Genomic DNA, 19,004 nt, shown 5'->3' with positions numbered 1-19,004 from the left:
GGCCCGAAGCATGGGTCCCAAAGGTACCGTCATGTACATCATGCATCAATTTCTCAGCTTCTTGCTTATCAACACACCTTAGCAAGACCATGTCATAGTTCCTCTTGTATAGGATTTCTCCGTCCAGAAGGAATCTGCTAGCCCATCGTCTCAAAGTCTTCTTATCTCTGTTGGAAGCACCAGGTGGATATTCACGATTCTGCAAGAATTGTTTGATGTTGTAATACCAAGGCTTTTTGTCATTCCCATCTTTGTCAGCTTGACCTGTCATATTTTCGATAGTAAACACATGAGCGGGTCTATCAAGACGCTGCACCTTGATTACGGGCACATCATTCCAATGATTAACACGAAACATGGAAGACAAAGTAGCAAGAGCGTCAGCCATCTGATTTTCATCCCGAGGGATATGGTGCAGCTCAACCTTTGTAAAGTATGTCAACAGACGTCTTGCATAGTCACGGTAAGGGATCAGCTTCTCATGATGAGTCTCCCATTCACCCTTTATCTGATTAATGACAAGTGCAGAATCTCCATAGATGTCAAGGTGCTTAATCCTCAGGTCGAGGGCTTCTTCAATGCCCAAGATGCATGCTTCATATTCTGCTATGTTGTTTGTGCATTCAAAAGTTATTCGAGCGGTGAAAGGAATGTGGTGCCCCTGTGGAGTTACAATGATGGCCCCAATTCCTTTACCATAAGCATTAACAGCACCGTCAAACACCAATCCCCACTTGCTATTGGGATCCGGCCCTTCATTGATCAGCGGCTCTTCACAGTCTTTTGCTTTCAAATACATGATCTCTTCATCAGGGAAATCAAACTTAACCGGTTGGTAATCATCAAGAGGCTGGCAAGCAAGATGCTCAGCAAGGACACTTCCTTTGATTGCTTTCTGAGCTTTGTACACAATATCATATTCAGACAATAACATTTGCCAACGTGCAATCTTTCCAGTAACAGCACGCTTTTCAAAGATGTACTTGATTGGATCCATTCGGGATATTAACCAAGTTGTATGATTCACCATATAATGACGCAGGCGTTTGGCAGCCCAAGCTAAAGCACAACAAGTCTTTTCAAGCATTGTATACCGAGTCTCACAGTCGGTGAACTTCTTGCTCAGATAGTAGATGGCATGCTCTTTCTTACCAGTCTCGTTTTGTTGACCGAGAACACAACCCACTGAATCATCTAACACTGACAGATACATAATCAAAGGCCTTCCTTCCACTGGTGGGACAAGGATAGGTGGCTCCAACAGGTATTCTTTAATGCTATCAAAAGCTTCCTGACATTCATCATTCCATACGACGGGCTGATTCTTTCTGAGCAATTTGAAAATGGGACCACAGGTAGTAGTCATGTGAGATATGAATCTTGAAATGTAATTCAGACGTCCGAGGAAACCTCTGACTTGCTTTTCAGTTTGAGGGGCCGGCATCTCTCTGATGGCTCGGACTTTGTCGGGATCAACTTCAATGCCTCTCTGGCTGACAATGAAGCCTAGCAATTTCCCAGATCTTACACCAAATGTGCACTTGTTAGGATTCAGCCGCAGCTTGTACTTTCTCAATCTTTCAAACATCTTTTTCAAATACACAACATGCTGCTCTTCATCGCTTGACTTCACAATCATGTCATCGACATATACCTCAATCTCTTTGTGAATCATATCATGAAACAGAGTGGTCATACCCCTTTGATAGGTAGCACCAGCATTTATCAAGCCGAACGGCATCACTTTATAACAGAACGTTCCCCACGGAGTGATGAAGGACGTCTTTTCTCTATCTTCAGGAGACATTCGTATCTGATTATAACCAGAGAAACCATCCATAAAGGAGAACACTTTGGATTGAGCGGTACTGTCAACAAGCACATCAATATGAGGCAATGGGAAGTTATCTTTTGGACTGGCTTTGTTCAGATCTCTGTAATCAACACACATCCGAACTTTCCCATCTTTCTTTGGCACTGGCACAATGTTGGCAATCCACTCAGGATATTCAGCTGTCATGAGGAAACCCGCATCAATTTGCTTCTGTACTTCAGCCTTGATCTTAAGAGCCATGTCTGGACGAGACCTTCTCAATTTCTGTTTGACAGGAGGACATTCAGGTCTTGTCGGTATCCGATGTTCCACAATCTTGGGATCTAAGCCCGGCATATCTTCATAGGACCACGCAAAGACATCTGGATAATCATGGAGGAGCTGAATAATCATCTTTTTCACTTCTGGCTCAAGTGCAGCACCAATCTTGATCTCTCGCTTGTTCTCTTCAGTACCCAGGTTGATGAGTTCAATTTCTTCCTGGTGAGGCTGAATGGCTCTTCTTTCTTGCTCAAGTAGTCGAGTGATTTCATACGGTATCTCTTCATTATCATCATCCTCATCTTCAGCTTCATATACAGGGAATTCAAAATTTGGAGGAACCATAGGGTCACTGTGTTCAACGGGTTTATTGTGGTTCAATCTGCATAATATGATTGGGATGGTTTTAGAAAAAATGTTTTCTATGCAGATTTTTGAAATTAATAAGAAAATACAGATGTTTTGGTTTTTTCTGGCATTACCATTATTTCCAAGAAAAAAGGCACTAAAAAGTAAAAAAAACAAAGAGTCGTGAGAAAAACGACAACTTTTATTGATAACGGCAATGCCGAAACAAACACGCCCTTACAATGATATCACTTTCGCCTTGGGCAGAGCGAAAGGATTGTTATTTTGAAAACAAAGAAAAACATGAGCAACAAAACACATTACATGGAAGCATGCATGGCTAAAGGAACATCAATGGCTTCCCAATTTCTCACAGTGCCTCCTGGTATAACAAATGCAGGCACGTGACCTCTTTCAGCAGCATCTTCAGCAATAGCATTGATGAACCCAGCACTGTAGAAGGTTCCCTTTGAAACAGCAGATGTCGGGGAGAATCCAAGGCCTTCTTTGCGCTTGTTTTCCAAGATCTGAATCACTTTGCCCCAGCCAGCAGCTTGCCCTTGTTGAACAGCCTTCTGGGCATCTTTCAGTGAAGCCATGCTAGTACCAGCCCTCCGGGGTTCTGCACCCTCGACAGTCAGGCCTTGAAACGACGTCCCTTCAGCGGACCCTGCTTCAACACAAGAGAAAGATGATACTTGGCTAACCAGAAATGCCTCTTCACCATGCACAGTGACAATCTTACCATTCCTCATGAACTTGAGCTTCTGATGCAAAGTAGAAGTGACTGCTCCCGCGTCGTGGATCCACGGTCTTCCGAGGAGACAACTGTAGGAAGCATTGATGTCCATGACTTGGAAAGTAATTTGAAATGTCTCAGGACCAATGGTAATTGGCAAGTCTACTTCCCCAAGAACATCTTTGCGGGATCCATCGAAAGCCTTAACCAGATAACTGCTACCCCTCAGAGAAATTCCGTGATGACTTAATTGCCTTAGTGTGGACTCAGGCATTACATTCAACGATGATCCAGTGTCCACCAAAACGTTGGATATCATGTCAGACCCACAGTGCACCGAGATATGTAGAGCCAAGTTGTGATGTTTCCCTGCTTTGGGGAGTTCATCGTTACCAAACCCCAAGTTGTTGCAAGCAGTGATATTACCCACTAGAGACTTCGTGATCAACGTAAGCTTGCTCAAGTATCTTCATCAACACCTTCCTGTGAGCTTCTGAGCTCATGAGCAGAGACAAGATGGATATCTTTGATGGGGTTTGTAGCAGCTGGTCAACAATCTTATAGTCACTTTTCTTGATAAGCCTCAGGATTTCGTCCAGATTGGACTCTTCAATAGATTGGCCTGCTGGGCCGGGGTTCTTGTCAACAGGAGGAGCAACTGGTGGTGTTATTGTGGCAATAGGTGTCACCACCTTCTTTTGAAACAAAGGTGTACGGACTTTTCCGCTTCTCAGAGTTGTAATTTCACCGGCAACACTGTCAACTGTAGCTGGGGATACCAGAGGTACTTCCACTCCATTCTCGACCATGGTTGCATTGTATTTGTAGGGAATTGCTTTGGTAGAGGTATAAGATACCGGGCCAGGTAGCCTGATCACCAAAGGCTCAACATTCTTTGCACTTTCAACAGGAGAGTCATGGAATATTGGCACAATCACACATACATCACTAGCAATCAAGTACTTGTCATCCATCAGGCTCTGGATATCACCTTGCACCACACAACAGCCCATAGGGTTCTGAAGACATCCTACACAAGAAGCATGATCATGTTTGAACAAAGAAGCCTGGCAGAGCTTGACATGTAACGGTACCAAGGGAGTAACAACATTGCGGACATCCAACATGGGATCCCCCTGAGGAACGGGGACTCTTTCAAAAGCCTCAATCATGTTAACAGCAGCATGGTTTGGAAGCGGATTGTCAAGGACATGAGGAACACTGTTCTCAAAAGTCAACCGTCCCTTTTCTATCAGGTCTTTCACAATATATTTCAGAGCAAAGCAACCTTCAACATCGTGGCCTTGAGCACCCTGATGGAATTCACATGTCAGATCCTGTCGGAACCTGGGAGGCAATGGATTAGGCGGAGGCTTGCCTGGTCTAGTAACACAGTGTCCCTTGGCCAGTAGAGTGGGGAGCAGCTCACCATACCGCATTGGTATTGGTGGAAAAGAAGGTTTGGGTCGGGGACCCTGTTGTTGCTGCCGTTGCTGTTGAGCAGGAGACTGTTGTTGTACTTGCTGTGCAATAGCATTGACGGGCACTGGTGGTTGACCCGGTGGCAGAGGATATTGTTGATAGAATGGCGGGAAGAAGGGATGTTGAGAGTACTGCATGTAGTGATAGGGCAAAGGCAATTGTGTAGCAGCTGCAGATGGGTTACCAGATACCATCCCTACGTCAGATTCTTTCCTCTTGTGGTGACCATTACCATACTTCTTTGGTGCACTGGTTGAAGATTCGCCTTTCTCAAGGACAATAATACCATCTCGAACAGCCTCCTCTAGACGAGTTCCCATCGTAACCATATCAGAGAAATTGTTTGGGGCAGAGACTATCATTCTTTCCTTGTATTCCTTCTTCAGAGTCTTCAGGAATGTCTGTGTTAATTCTTCCTCATCAAGTCGAGGAGAAACACGGGCAGCTGCCCCTCTCCACCTCTGAGCATATTCACGGAAGGTTTCATCTGATTTCTGAGACAGAGCCTTGAGAGAGTCCCTATTTGGCCTTAGACGGGTATTGAACTCATATTGACCTTCAAAAGCAGCAGCGAGTTCCTCAAAGGTGTGGATGTTGTCTTTGCTCAGACTAGTGTACCAATCTGCTGCATCATCTGTCAAGCTACTCTGGAAGCAATGGATCATCAGCGCATCATTATCGGCGTAATTAGCCATCTTTCGGACATACCGGATAACATGGTTGTGTGGGCAAGAAGTCTCATTATACTTGTCAAATTCTGGTTCTTTGAATTTCTTAGGAACCTCAAATTGGGATACCAAGCATAGATCACGAGCTTTAGCAGGAGCACCGTTGTTTCCTCGGCTAGCCTTGACCTCACGGAGTTCTCCAGCCAACTCCCTTAACTGTCTCTTCATAGCTTCCATTGCGGGATCTTGTCCACGCGGAGTGTCAACATCAATCACCTGTTGTACAGTGTGGACGATAGGGTCGGTGACGACAGTAGTCACCTGAGGCATAGCAGTGGATACAGGAATCTGTCCTTGACCAGCAAAACCAGAGACACCAGCAGCGGTATTAGGAGAGTAGTAAGCTGAGAGGCCATAAGGACGGCCGTTGGGCATAACAAACCGAGCATCAGTAGCCACAGTAGACAGTGGGATAGAGGGAATCACCTCAGCAGTAACTGGAACAGAAGTGGTTGGTTGTTCCTGTGCAGCCATCATAGCGGACATAGCGTCATGAGCCTTAGCCAAGTCTTCTTTCATAGCAGCCAATTCGGCACGGAGCTGAGCATTTTCTTCTTCAAAGTTAGCCATCATCCTTCTCTTGTGAAATCTTGTCTGATGAATTCTGTCTGGTTGGTAGACTTTGCGAACACGAGCCACTTTTCAGACTGCGGCGGACAAAACCAGGAGGCAATGAGCACGAGAGAAGCTTTTTGTGACCAATGAATGCATATGATGCATGAAATGTGTTAATGCATATGCAAAAAGACTCTTTTCGTGTTACCGAAGGGTTTCAGACAAATTATAAACTTGTAAACATTACTAAACAACAATTAACATAAACGGGAATCAAACAACTAACATATAGTTTTACAAGACAAATCCAACATGAACAAATGGAAATAACAACAGGAAATGGAAATCCTCAAGCATAGGAAGTGGAAGCATCATCCTCAGACTCAGACTCATGGCTGCAGTATCGTGCATAGAAGTCACGGGCACCCCTAGCCCTCTTAGAGTCTCTCATAAGCAACCTATCTTTCTCTTCAATCTCTCTCTTAGCCTTAGCTAACTCTTTCTTCAGTGTCAAGACCTCATGAGTCTTCTGCTCATCCTTTCCATCCAAACTCATGATCAAGTTCTCAGCCTCATAGTATCTAGCCCTCCACTGATGCTTCTCCCGACTCTCCATAGCTAGATGCTCCTGGTACATCTCCTGGGTAGGTGGGAGTAGAGGCAAAGGCATGGTAGGAACAGATGCAGACACATATCTCATAGAGGGGTAAGGCATACCAATCTCCTCAGCTTGGTTTATCACCCACTGTGTATAGGCCTCATGAGCAATACCGGACCTTACACCCATATGCTTCACCTCTTTCTTCCGAAGCTTAGTCCAAGCTTCCATGAAATCCTCTCTTATTCCTGTGGGAGCATTGGAGTAGTGAAAGAAGTAAGGAGCTGTAGCAAGATTGATGGGCTTATCTTTCATCGGAAAACCAAATTGTCGCAAAGCAAGCTCCGGGTTATAGTTAATTCCACCCCGGGTACCAAGAAGAGGTACATTAAGAAACTTTCCACCACCAAAGATAATTTCCTTAACCCTAGAAGCGGGAGTGAACCAGACCACTTCATTAGGAGTGAGAGCCATAATCCTCTGTGAAATAGACCAATTCTCCGGATTGGCGTGGAAAGACTCCGGAAGGTGCGAAATAAACCACCTATAGAGGAGAGGCACATGATAGAGCCAAACCGCAAGCGCACGGCCTATCGAAGTAATAATAGTAAGTAGAGTATCGTTCCGCTAGGGAGTTGGTCAATTTAATTAACTTTCAATGAATGATTAGAGGAGAGAAAGTTGGTTAGAAAGGGTTTGATTGCTGAAGGTAAAAACAATAATAATAAAAGGGTCTTAGGATCATTGGTTCATCTTAATAACTAATCCTTCACTTGACAAAACCTAAACTTCTAATTTCATGGTTTACACACTAATTTCTAAAGACCGGTTTCCCTTAGCCCCTCACCTTTCCGATGAAAGTCCGGTGAGAGTTTACTTCTAGCAACCAAGCCTATTTCACTGACATGATTACTAGAAGATGCATAGAGGATTGAAACTACTCTTTGTCTCAATAGTTGCAAAGACTATTTCACTGTTTTGCAACTATTGTCTAGATTCACTTGTTCCAACATCAAAGCTCCGCTCTCGCTTTATGAATTGATGTTTGGGATGATGGATTAACGATTATCAAACCCTCCGCTTTCGCTTCCACAGTTTGATAATTGTTAATCCACGTTAAGACGGTGAATCTAGATTAGAAATTAGGGTTACATGGAAATTAGGGTTTAGACATGTTTTGTTTAGGATTGAGTCATTAGACTCCCCAATAATCCTAAGACTAAGAAGTCTACTCACTCATGTTCATCGTAGACATGGAGGAAGAAGAGAGAAATACGGTAAAATAAATTGCAAAGAAAGTAAAAGGAAAATAAAGACTTTTATTAAAATAGCAATTGAAATAAACAAAGGTAAAGATGATTGTTCATGGTGGAGAGCTACTCTATTTATAGCTTTACAATCGACTTAGAAACTAAGCAACTAAAAGGGTAAAACAGTAAAGCTGCAACAGGGTAACTTGGCCTTGAAGAAAAAGCAGCAAAAGTGGCTCTGGAGGGTGGCACGGCCGTGCCACATGTTGGCACTGGCCGTGCCAAGCTTCTGACTTGGTGGGAACATATTTTTGTCCCGTATCTTCGTATTCTTGTGCTGTATTTGCTCTAGTCCTCTTTCTTTTGCTCCAAGACACCTTCCACCATATATTTATTCCTAAAATAAAATAAAACATAATTTGAAGTAAAATATTCTAATATAAAATAAAATGCAATAAAACTAAATCAAATCTAAAATAAAACTAAACTAAATAAGGCAATAATTAATACTATCTAAGACTCATCAAACTCCCCCACACTTGAATCTTTGCTTGTCCTCAAGCAAAAGGCAGCAACATAGTAGCAACAAAAGATTTGATTATGGCAATATTAAGAACAAATGTCTCTAGAGAAAGGCCTTGCCTCAAGTACACTAATTACTATTTCAAATACTTCTCATGAACCTATTCTACCCAACATCAAGTCTCAAGTGAGTGTGTGTGTGCAGTCCAACCCTTTTCTTGCTCCTGTATAAGACAGATATTATGAGGAATAGGTTCTATCCTTATTGCTAAAGTAACCGAGAAAAGTCCTTTCTTCATTTCATATAAGAGTGATGGGAATTTGAGTTAAACATTAAATTAGATATAACAATTAAGCACAAGGGGCTGCAGATGCTTAGGGGCTATCTATCCTCGTAGGGAGTCTTCTCGGATGTAATTGTCCTTTCCCCCTAGATTCAAAATCACCCTAAGTAGTGCTGCAAAATTATTGTTTGTTTCATCTCCGCGTAGGAAGTCTTTTTGGATGTAATTGTCCTTTCCCCCTAGCATTGATGAATTTGTTTCACTTTAGGTTCAAATTAGGGAGTCACCACCACAATTAGGAAGTTAGGGATCGTCCTTTCCCCCACATGTTGGTGCCATTCTCCCGCCCCATTTAACATTAACAAATTAATAAGAATATAACAATTAAGAGCAATTTGATTAATTTTCCCACACAAACTTATACTACTTCTACTCTTAAGACTTTAAAGGGTCTAAGTTAACACTAAAGATAGAACGTGTTCCTTAAAATACCTATTCATACATTTACTCAAGGATTGCAACCGGGTGCTTTTCTCATTGGAGAATTTCACAATAAAACATGATATGGGTATAGCAAGAACACAAGAAACACAAGAAACTATTTTCATGTACAAGAGGCGACCTAAAGAAGAGATAAAACAAAAATTTTCATGCCATTTTTACATTAAAAAAAACAAGCTACTTAGTCATGCCTCTTGCTATAAAAACAAAACGAAAGAATAAAGTTCAAGGGAGTTTGGACACTACGACTCTAGACACTTTATTAGGCCCCCCCCACACTTAGGGGAAGCATTGTCCTCAATGATTCAAAAGAAAAAGAAATTAAAAGAAGAAGAAGAAGAAGGAGTAGAAGAAGATGATAGAGATAGGGAGAAGAAGAAGGGAAGAGAGGAAGAGGAAAGCTCACATTTGTTTATTGAGGTCCGTAAGGAGGACCTTGAAGTTGGAGGTGTTGCATCATCCGACGGAGCATCTCATTATTTTCATCATTGACACGGTTGCCCCTTTGAACTTCATTGCGAAGGCCGGAGATCTCAACACCTTGCCTTTGTTGCTCGGTGCTCATCCTCTCGATTTCATTGTGAATCCATGTCCATTGTTGATTTTCATGAAGCTCACCGGTTTCATGGCCATGGTGCCCCTCTTCATGGTGCAAGTTAGCACCTTCTCCTTCATCATGGTGCAAGTTAGCACCTTCTCCCTCATCATTACCAAGAACCTGCACATCATTAACATACAACCAATTTTCTTCCACCTCGGTGGTAGTCCGAGATGGGTTAGGCAATAAAAACATGATTGGCACGTTTAGCTTAAGTTGGTAATGGAGGGGTGGACGATGTTTGATGAAATTCATAGCAATAAGGGTCTCTATGTTAAGCCTATTATTTCCCTCAATTGGTTTGATCCCCTCATCTTCACCCACTCCAAAACACCTAGCTATATATGTAATGATGCCACCCACCACTATGTCTCCTCTACCGGCCGGTCTAGTACCGACAAAGTCTAGGTGATCAATCAAATAAAAACAGGTATTGACGGGGTGGTTGTGGAGCATTGCCCATAGCATGAACAACTCATCGGTTCTAGTGTTTCCTAGCTCGGTTCTACCCCAAATAGTGCAAGCCATTACCCTCTGAAGGTACCTAAGTACGGGGTTGTGAATATTGCTAGCTTTGTTCGCCCTAGGGACGTATTTGTTAAGACCGGTGATTTGTTTCCAAAAGGCAGCTGGGTCATAGTTATCCGGTTTAAGGCTGGGATCCCAATGATCATGAATATATCCCTCATTTGCAAAGCCTAAGGCATCACAAAAGTGCTGAAGTGACATGTCATAATCAATATTCATTAACCGGAAAACAACTCTATTCATCTTATCTTTAGTAAAATCTATTGAGCTCAAGAATTCATACGTGAAATTTTCATAACCCCTCATAGGTTTCAGCAATTCAGTCCAACCTAACTTTCCTATCAACCTAGAAACATCATCAAGCAGCTCTAGCATATCTAAAGTATGGGAATCAGGATAACGAGAAGGGTGCAGATGTTTAGAGATAAGATTTTTATACCTGTCCCTTTGCTTGTTGTTTTTGAACTGGATCCCATGATTCTTCACTTGGGCTTGCTTCTTTGGGGGAGGTCCTCCTTGAGAGCTTGCTGGTTCTTTACCACTTCTTCTTGAAGCCATTGACCTTTGGTAGAATTGGTTTTGAAGGTTTAGGGTTTGGGAAAATTTTTGGTGGAAAGGATTGGTTTAGGGTTGGGGTTGATGTTTAAGGAAGTTTTGTTGGTTTGGATATGGAGATTGGTTAAGGTTTTGTGGTGTTTGGGTTAGGTTTTGAAGGATTAGGGTTTTTGTGAATTGTGGGTTTGGATGGATGAAAGATGTTTTTGATTGGTGGTTTTTATTTTGGGTGAAGTTTGTGGTTGATTGGTGAAAGAATGGAGTGATTTGGTTAAGAATTGAGGGAGATATGAAGGTTTGAAGGTTTGAAGGTTATGGTGGTTTAGAGAGAAGTTTGAAAGATGAAAGAGGGTTGTGGTTTGTGAATGAGGAAGAAGGAAGAAAAATTTGAAGTTATAGGGTGCTAGAAGTCGGGCACGGCCGTGCCACCTATTGGCACGGGCCGTGCCATCATTCTGACTTCAATGGCCATTTTTTTTGTTAAAAACTTGGCACGGCCGTGCCATACCTAGCACAGGCCGTGCCACCTTTCTGGTCCTGGGGGCTTCAGAATTTTTCAATTTCTTGGTTTTCTTCGAATCAAACTTGGACAATTACCAACAAAACAACTTAAAACAAAGAAAAACAAAAGAAAAGCAATTAAATGCGTGGGTTGCCTCCCACGAAGCGCTCTTTTAATGTCATTAGCTTGACGGTTAGAAAGAGTCCTTAGAATGGATCAAAGATATCATATTGTGTAGATGACGCTATAAAACGTTCTTTCACAACATGATCGTTAAGCATGCAACAAGAGTAAAGAGCGGGACCCTTCATAACATTTTCCAACTCGTATCCTACCATTTTATCACTCACTTGAAAGACTATCCTACCAAGTTTCACATCAATGAGAGCTCCCGCAGTTGCGAGGAAAGGTCTACCTAGGATTATAGGGACGTCGTCGTCCTCTTCAATGTCAACGACTACAAAATCAATGGGGATGTATATCCCCTCTATCTTAATAGGTATGTCCTCGACAAATCCTACAAGTTTCATGGTAGAACGATCAGCTATCTTTAGTTCCATTTCGGTAGGTTTCAATTCTCCTATCCCTATCCTTTTAAGAAGAGACAAAGGCAGCAAACTAACACTAGCTCCTAAGTCACATAAGGCTTTGTTTATGGTTTCATTCCCAATTTCACATGGTATGGCAAAGCTACCTGGATCTCTAAGCTTAGGGGGTGCTTCTTGGATGATTGCACTAGTTTCCTTAGCCAAGGCTATTGTCTCATTATGCTCTATAGCCCTTTTCTTTGAAAAAATTTTCTTTAAAAACTTGGCATAAAGAGGCATCCTAGACAAAGCTTCAGCAAAGGGAAGTTTAATGCAAATTTTCCTAAGTATGTTAACAAATTTTTCAAATTTACCCTCTAATTTAAGCTTTTCGGGATTTAAGGGGGATGGAGTTTTGTTTTCTTCAAGTGGTTTAGCTTCTTCTATCACAACTTTATCACCTAAGGGCTTGACATTTTCTTTCCCAATGTTTTTAACCTTAGCAAAAGTTTCGCCTAACTTACTACCCCTAAAAGATATGACATTAACTTGGGCTTTGGGGTTGGCTTCGGTTTGACCAGGAAAGACTCCCGGTGTTTGGGAAGATGTAGCCACTTGTTGGGCTATTTGAGCGATTTGAGTTTCAAGCATTTTAGAGTGAGTAGCAATAGAATCAACCTTGGTATTGAGCTTGGAAAGAGAATCATTCAGAAATCCAGTTTGGTTTTTAAGTTCTTGAAGTTGTTTGTTTTGGTTGGCAATAGAATTTTCCAACAAAATTTCCAAATTGGATTTTTGAGTGAATCTTTGGTTGTTTGCATAACCGGGTGGTGCTACTTGTCCATAGGGATTTTGGTTTTTATAAAAATTTTGATTTTGTCGCATCCCTTGGTTGTATTGAGCATAATTCATTTGCTCAACACCATTAATAGCACTACCTAGTTGGCAATCAACACCAGCATGACCAGCTATACCACATATTTCACAAGAAGGAGTAGATGCAGAATTGATAGCACTAACATTGAATTTTTCAAGTTTTTCAGTTAGTGTATCAATTTTAGAAGCAAGGTGATCATAGTTAGAGACTTCGTGTATACCTGCCTCCTTTTTGGAGGGTGAAGAACTAGAGATGGCTCTCTCGTCGGTCCATTTGTAATGATTCTGAGCCATGTCTTCAATCAAGGCATACGCCTCCGTGTAATTCTTGTTCATAAGTGCTCCACCTGCAGCTGCATCAACAGACATCTTAGTGGTATAAGACAAGCCATTATAAAAAGTGTGGACTATAAGCCACTTCTCTAGGCCATGGTGGGGACAAAGTCTTAGCATTTCCTTGAAACGCTCCCACGCCTCATAGAGAGATTCCCCATCTTTTTGATTGAACCGCGTGATTTGGTCTCTAAGTTTAGCGGTTTTAGATGGTGGAAAGAAACGGGCAAGGAATGCTTGCCTCATCTGATCCCATGAAGTAATGGAACCGACTTCGAGGGAATGGAACCAAGCGCTAGCTCTATCCCTTAAGGAAAAGGGAAAGAGATGAAGTCTTACGGCTTCTTGGTTCTCCTTCATGGTTCCACTAATTCGTAGGAAAACAGAGATGTGAAGATTGGGATCCTCAGTGGGGGATCCCGAGAATTGGTTTTGCTGCACCAAGTTAAGTAGGGCAGGCTTGATTTCAAAGTTGTCATCCTCAACCGTTGGGTACACTATAACAGCTTGTGGCTCAGCCGTAGACGGCGTTGCATACTCTTTGAGAGTGCGATTGGCCATGGCGGTGTTATTTTGTGCTGCTCTCCTCCTTCTATGTAAGAACCTTTCGATCTCGGGTATGAATACCGCTTGATTTCTAGTTCTTCGCATACAAGGTTGAGAACCCAAGAAGTTAACGATAACAGAAAAAAATAAAAAAGGTTAAAAATAAAAAAAAGAAAAGAGAAAGAAGAGAGAATTCTAATCACTAAGAAAAAGCTAATTAAATTAGTTAACTCCCCGGCAACGGCGCCAAAAACTTGATAGAGCCAAACCGCAAGCGCACGGCCTATCGAAGTAATAGTAGTAAGTAGAGTATCGTTCCGCTAGGGAGTTGGTCAATTTAATTAACTTTCAATGAATGATTAGAGGAGAGAAAGTTGGTTAGAAAGGGTTTGATTGCTGAAGGTAAAAACAATAATAATAAAAGGGTCTTAGGATCATTGGTTCATCTTAATAACTAATCCTTCACTTGACAAAACCTAAACTTCTAATTTCATGGTTTACACACTAATTTCTAAAGACCGGTTTCCCTTAGCCCCTCACCTTTCCGATGAAAGTCCGGTGAGAGTTTACTTCTAGCAACCAAGCCTATTTCACTGACATGATTACTAGAAGATGCATAGAGGATTGAAACTACTCTTTGTCTCAATAGTTGCAAAGACTATTTCACTGTTTTGCAACTATTGTCTAGATTCACTTGTTCCAACATCAAAGCTCCGCTCTCGCTTTATGAATTGATGTTTGGGATGATGGATTAACGATTATCAAACCCTCCGCTTTCGCTTCCACAGTTTGATAATTGTTAATCCACGTTAAGACGGTGAATCTAGATTAGAAATTAGGGTTACATGGAAATTAGGGTTTAGACATGTTTTGTTTAGGATTGAGTCATTAGACTCCCCAATAATCCTAAGACTAAGAAGTCTACTCACTCATGTTCATCGTAGACATGGAGGAAGAAGAGAGAAATACGGTAAAATAAATTGCAAAGAAAGTAAAAGGAAAATAAAGACTTTTATTAAAATAGCAATTGAAATAAACAAAGGTAAAGATGATTGTTCATGGTGGAGAGCTACTCTATTTATAGCTTTACAATCGACTTAGAAACTAAGCAACTAAAAGGGTAAAACAGTAAAGCTGCAACAGGGTAACTTGGCCTTGAAGAAAAAGCAGCAAAAGTGGCTCTGGAGGGTGGCACGGCCGTGCCACATGTTGGCACTGGCCGTGCCAAGCTTCTGACTTGGTGGGAACATATTTTTGTCCCGTATCTTCGTATTCTTGTGCTGTATTTGCTCTAGTCCTCTTTCTTTTGCTCCAAGACACCTTCCACCATATATTTATTCCTAAAATAAAATAAAACATAATTTGAAGTAAAATATTCTAATATAAAATAAAATGCAATAAAACTAAATCAAATCTAAAATAAAACTAAACTAAATAAGGCAATAATTAATACTATCTAAGACTCATCAGCACACAACAAAGAATGTAGCCACGACCCTTGCCGGAACGATCATGAATAGCATGGTATGTGTCAGCTAGCAAAGTAGGAACCGGATTCTTGGAGTGGAAGATCATAATAGCATTCATGTCCACGAAGCCATCAAGATTCGGAAAGAGAATAAGCCCATAGATGAGAAGTGCAAGAATAGCCTCGAGAGTGTCCTGACAAGTGGTATTGAGGTTGGCTTTCCCAAGAAGATACTCTGAAGTGAACCCTCGGATGCGTGCTTTAGTGACAAGATTCTTGGAGACATCGGTGGTCTTGAGATAGAGATCCTTAGCAATAACCAATGGAGTAAGAGGAGGCTCAAGTCCTGAGAAAGGTACCCCCTTAGCAATAGACAGATCCATCAAGGAAGAATAAGCCTCTAGAGTAGGCACCAGCTGAAAGTCCGGAAAAGTAAAGCACCGATACTTCGGATCATAGAATTGCACTAGAGTGTGCACAAGCTTCTCATCCACATTAGTATGAAGAATAGGAATTAAAGCCCCGTAACGACGTCGGAAACCAGTCGGATCCTCAACCTTGAGTGCCAAATCTCTCAAACTAGCCAAATCCACTTCCTTGAACTTGTAGGAATTAGTCCTCTTCATCCCTACAATGTTTACAAATTCAACTTGTCTAAGCCCTTCGATAACAATGCATGGAAAAAGTTTATGCATGTATGCATGTATGCATGAATGCATGATTATGTTCAAGTTCGGAGAAAACATGGTGGGTTGAGATTCAAAGTCGAGGAGTCATGGGTGGACACGGTGTCCGGTGAAACTAGGGCTTTAGGATAATAGTAACCGGGTTCTAAAAAGGTTCCCAAGTTGCAACCTCTCCGACGTATATCATGGTGTCACGAGACAACACTCGCTCCATGATTATACATGGAAGGTCTAACTTGAGTGTAGTATCGCGTGACGACTAAAACTCGATACAACACTCGGTTTAGCCTCCGCACAAAATCCTAGAAAAATGGCCATGGATGGGTTTGGTTATCTGCGGTTCATAGCGTCATAGAACAATTAGAAGTAAAGTGCCTAAACGCGACAACACGCGCCGACAACATCACCCCCAAAATGCCTCAGCTATGTGGGATTGATCGCATAATCCAAAACACGAGGCAACCCCCGGAATGAATTGTCGATTATATCCCTCCTAAATCCTAAGTTCACTCAGCCCGGGTGCAGGACTTTTGATATTCTCACCCCACACGTTTGCAAGAATTTAAACATTTATTCACATAGGAAAGCAAGTAAAAGAAGCAAGTAAAAACGAAGCGCGAGCGTGGAAATAAAGACTAGGCGTAACTCTCGAATCTCCCCAGTGAAGTCGCCAGCTGTTTTATCTTGGTTTTCGGGTGTCAAACATTGATTACGTTTGAACCTTTTAAACCGGTGATATCTTATTTTTTCTTGGGAAGGGAAAAAGTAAGCAAAACCCTTGAGAATCGAGGTCCGGGAGTTGTTTTCGCTACGGGAAGGTGTTAGGCACCCACAACGACTATAGTATCCTATAGGAACCGTCTTTATTTTCTACGCGCGCGCTTTATTTTTAAATGCTATTTTGAAATGATATTTACACCTAAAGTTTTTCTAAATGAAGGATTGGAGGGAGAAGAATGTTTTTGGATTTTTATTTTATTCGAATTGAAGAAATTTTGTTCCTTGCCTACGTACCCGTTTAAGGGATCAAATCCACCGTAGTTCGCTTCCAAAAATGTTTTTGTTTTTGTTGGTTGATTTTAAGTTTGAAAATGGGGTTTTGAAGAATGAGAAAGAGGCCTCAAGGGCATGAGATTTATGAAATTGTGAGGTTGGATTAGTCATTTTGCAAAAACAAGTCAAAGTGTGATTAAAATTTATTGAGATTTGATTAAGAAAACGAAAATGAAAATCAATGGGGTTTTGACCCCAAAGTTTATTGTGAAAAAGATTTGAGTGAAGTTTGTTCATATTTTTTGGAAAATTGGTTTTTTCTAAGTCTAAAGCCTAAACATACATCTAAACATACAATCCTAAACATACATCTAAACATGCATATTCTAACTATATAGTGATGTGTGTGCATGTGTCGGTGCTTGTGTCGGTGTACATCATTAGAGTCCATTGTCCTTTACATCACACCCTAGATACATTCTATGGCCTCTTTGCCAAGAAATTAAAAGTGCATAAAGGAAAATATTACAAAAAACTCCTAAATGTTTACATTCTAACTTTGGTACAAATTAAATTGCAAGAAAGAAATAGAGATGAATATGGGATGAAGTGGAGATGCTTATGAAATGATGAAACATGAAATGGAAGGAGTTAGTGGCACATGACAATGTCAAAGGAAATAAAGCAAGAGAAACACTAGAACATAAAGGATAGAAAATGAGTGCAAACATGGCTAAAATTTGTTCATCGAATGCAAGAACCATATGACCTATAATTCTCACATTCCAATACATTTTTAAAAGTTTAGAATCAAGTCTTGGAATGGGAATTAAGGCAACATGATCTACTTGGCATTTTAAAACAAACTTCAAGCATATTTGCATTATTTATCTACACAAGTAACTTGTAAACTAAGTAACCTATCAAGATTCATTCTCATGTGTTAATATCAAACACAAACAGTAGCAATAAACCCACAAAATCATATAACATGTATCACAAGCAATTATCAAGAATTTGAAATAGAATTAGACAAAATTTCCATGAATTTCCACAAAAAAATCAAGGAAATAAAGCAAGAAAATGCAATAATATTTTTCATCAAGATTTTCAGTAAACAAAATGCATAAAAACATCACAAAAATTAACAAGAACATGTACAAAAATTTATAGAATTTTTCAAGTAATTTTGATCATAAACAGAGGTGTAAAAAGCAAAACAGTGTTAGGAAATAGCAAAGATGCATGAGAAAAAACGAAATCTGCAGAAACACAAGCCCAGGCCCAAAGTCTTGATGGATATGGACTATCCGAACGCATCAGGAGCGTTGGATTGATCCAGATCCATCAAAACCCTAGATCTGAGGGTCCAGGACAAGCAGCGCATGATAAGGCAAAGCAGGCACACCATAACACTCAATCTAGACCGTACACGTCATCATGAAGCAGATCGAACGGTGAGGATGAAAGAAGAGATGGTTCAGGGAGTGAACCAGACTGGTTCAGGTGAACCGGTCCGGTTCGCTCCCTTATAAAAAACAATAGGCCGGTTTTCTCTTCATTTCACCAGGTTCTTTCTCTTTCTTCTGTTGGAACAAAATGTGTTTAACAATGAACCTTAAAGGGTTTTGATGATAACAAGGTATTAAAAATTGTAAATTGGACTAGCTAATATTTGTTCAAGTGTACAGGACCATAATTATAAAGTTACATCATCATTGGTTCTGAATGAGCAAATAAAGAGCTATGGAAACAACAAAAATTTGAAGCTTGGACGCTCCTGAAGGCAACTTGCTACTGAAGAGAAAAAGCGCTCCTGAAGTCAAGCTGCTCCTGAAGAAATAGCGCTCCTGAAGTAGGCTGCTCCTGAAGAATAGTGCTTCTGAAGACAAGAGGTCCAGAAGCCACATCATCAGAAGCTGCGTCATCAGAAGCTGCAGAAGTCATATCATCAGAAGCTGCATCATCAGAAGCCATTTCACCAGAAGCTGAATATCAACTGGATTTGCAAAGAATCAAGAATTGAAGAATTATCAATGCAAAAGCTGTCTATTGGATTCGAAAACACAAACAAAGGATTAGTGGAGTTTGCAACGGTCATTTCAAAGGTGTTTGAAGGCGTGTGTTTGCAACTTGAACGAAAGCGTTGACATTGTACTTTGTACGAATTGTACAACCACGTTCTCCACTACTCTGTTTTGTGTCCGCGCTACAGGACAAGAAAACAGCTCCAGAATACGGTTTCGCCTGCATAGATGTTCCTTTGGATAAGGAATGGATTTCAAATTTG

At 41.1% G+C, this 19,004-nt stretch overlaps 1 non-coding gene across 1 annotated transcript; it reads left to right on the top strand.

Annotated features, from left to right (window-relative positions):
- The first annotated feature begins 13,112 nt into the window (after positions 1-13,112).
- Positions 13,113-13,219, top strand: LOC146922554 (small nucleolar RNA R71). Its single transcript, XR_015012919.1, has one exon. It is a non-coding gene; the product is annotated as a small nucleolar RNA R71 (small nucleolar RNA).
- The last annotated feature ends 5,785 nt before the right edge of the window (positions 13,220-19,004 follow it).

This window comes from Medicago sativa, chromosome 5 (assembly GCF_051527215.1).
Source record: "Medicago sativa cultivar Bolivia chromosome 5, Bolivia_mono, whole genome shotgun sequence".
Classification (NCBI taxonomy): domain Eukaryota; kingdom Viridiplantae; phylum Streptophyta; class Magnoliopsida; order Fabales; family Fabaceae; genus Medicago; species Medicago sativa.
The sequence above is the reverse complement of the archived record's forward strand: the minus strand, read 5'-3'. Positions and strand labels throughout refer to the sequence as shown.